Genomic DNA, 2,500 nt, shown 5'->3' with positions numbered 1-2,500 from the left:
ATGTAGCAATCATAGAAAATGAATTTAAAAAGACAGAAGACTTTTTTGTTGTTGTTGTTGTTGTTTTGTTTGTTTGTTTTGTTTTGTTTTTGTTTTGTTTTGGGTTTTTTTTTTCCTTTCTTCTGTAACTGATAATATGAATAATTGTTTTAAGAAAAGTATTTCTAAAAAGATAAAGTAAAATAAAATAAAGAAATTGTGAGCTGCATTTTAAAAAAAAAAAATTTTCCTCCCCAACCACCATCTTGCAAACATACTTTTCTTTACATTTTGGTCATTCTAAGTGATAACAAAAAAATAAATAAATAAAAATAATACAAAAATCATGACATTAGCGTAGTTCGGTTGTGCATCTTGGTAATGTATCATTTTAATATATATATATATAAAATTAATATGATGTAAACATACAGAATAAAGACTTCTTAAGTTGGATTGCCTTTATTTACAACCTGTACACCTTGTTTGGAATATCTTCGACGGGATAAACATAATTCTAAATAACACCATTACTTTACTACAACAACATCAACCACGACAACGACAACAACAACAACATTACTTGACCACCACCACCACAGCAGCAACAAAAACCTTGCCTCTCAGATTACTTCAAGGCTAAACAAAGGAATGAAAAACGAACCGAGTAACAAACTTCGAAAAAAGTTGTTAAAAGCGTAATCAAAGAACACCGGTATAATTATTGGAATATACTAAAACTGCAAGGAATTAAGGATGCTAAAGTAGGACATTACCAAACTGCAATATACTCAAACTGCATGGGCACCACCACGCTTTCAAAAAAAAAAAAAGAAAAAAAAAGCCAGTTACTAACCGAAATGACTCAGGGGAAGTCTAGTGTCTATGACGGAAGCAGAATGAAGTCATTGATAAAAATAGCCGTACACCGGAAGTTGGACGAACGCGCGGATTCAGTACGGGTCTGTTCCGTTGTTCTATGAAAATATCGCAGTCTGAAAATTATTGTAGGCCTATTATGTCACTACGATTCTATTTGTAAGACTAGAATGGATTCCCACCTCCAAAACGCACGTGCCATTGGTAGTGTATTTCAAGTTTCTTGGAAAATATTAACATTGTCGCGTAATTTTTGTTGTTGTCATTGTTGAAATATGCAGAATGTTGTAGCCGCGAAAGAATCTGAAGTAGCACTGTTTGAAATCAACTGTACAATATACAAGATCCGAAAATACTTTATTATTTCTATAAGATAAATCATTGACTCGTTTTCTGATAAACACACGCGCGCGCGCGCACGGCACACACACACACACACACACACACACACACACGCGCAAGAGGTTGCAGATAAAAGAGCACATGCTACTCATTCACAGAACAACACGAATTTTGGTAACGTGCCCACGCTTCAACAAAAACAATGACTCAAAATACATATAATTATGCTAAGATATTCATTTGATACTTTCATGTTTGTGTTTGTTTTGTCAATGTAATACTTTCGATTTTTAATATGTGCCCAACAGAGCTTGTTAATTTGTAAAATGCTAATGAAAGAGTACTTTTTAGTTCATCTTTTTGTCATAGTTTAGACCCAATAATAGATGTGGGTTGCGTAGTCTCTCTTTCTCAGCTTTTTCGCTCTCTCTCTCTCTCTCGCTCTCTCTCTCTCTCTCTCTCTCTCTCTCTCTTTCTCTCTCACTCTCTGTCTGTCTGTCTGTCTGTCTCTCTCACACAAACGCACACACACTCTCTCTCTCTCTCTCTCTCTCTCTGTGTGTCTGTCTGCCTCTCTGTCTCTGTCTCTCTTTATCTCTTTTTTTTCCTCTCTCTCTGTCTGTCTGTCCCTGTCTCTGTCTGTCTGTCTCTCTCTCTCTCTGTCTCTGTCTCTGTCTGTCTGTCTGTCTGTCTGTCTGTCTCTGTCTGTCTCTCTCTCTCTCTCTCTCTCTCTCTCTCTCTCTCTCTCTCTCTCTCTCTCTCTCTCTCTCTCCTTTAATATTTTCAGGTAGGCATGTACTGTCGTTTCTTCAGTATCTGCCTGTCTGCCTATGTAGGCACATATATATTTGGTGCTTGGCTGGATCCGATGTTAGAGCGCCAAGCTCCTGAGCACACAAGGTTGTCACTTCTTCATCTTCTTCTTCTTCTTCTTCTTTCGTTCGTTCGTTCGTTCGTGGGCTGCAACTCCCACGTTCATTTGTATGTACACGAGTGGGCTTTTACGTGTGTGACCGTTTTTACCCCGCCATGTAGGCAGCCATACTCCGTTTTCGGGAGTAGTTGTCAGTTCGAATCAAAGACGGCCAGCCAATAAAACAACACACACACACACACACACACACACACACACACACACACACACACACACACACACACACACATACACACACACAAACAAACAAACAAACACACACAAAAAAACAACAAAAAACAACAAACACTGGCATGGCATTCTCACTGACCAGCTTAACCCCTTGACTTCTATCAATGTGGCGTCAGTTTTAAATCCAATTCCTAC

This window comes from Babylonia areolata, chromosome 19 (assembly GCF_041734735.1).
Source record: "Babylonia areolata isolate BAREFJ2019XMU chromosome 19, ASM4173473v1, whole genome shotgun sequence".
In the NCBI taxonomy this organism is placed as follows: domain Eukaryota; kingdom Metazoa; phylum Mollusca; class Gastropoda; order Neogastropoda; family Buccinidae; genus Babylonia; species Babylonia areolata.
Note: the sequence above shows the minus strand (reverse complement) of the source record.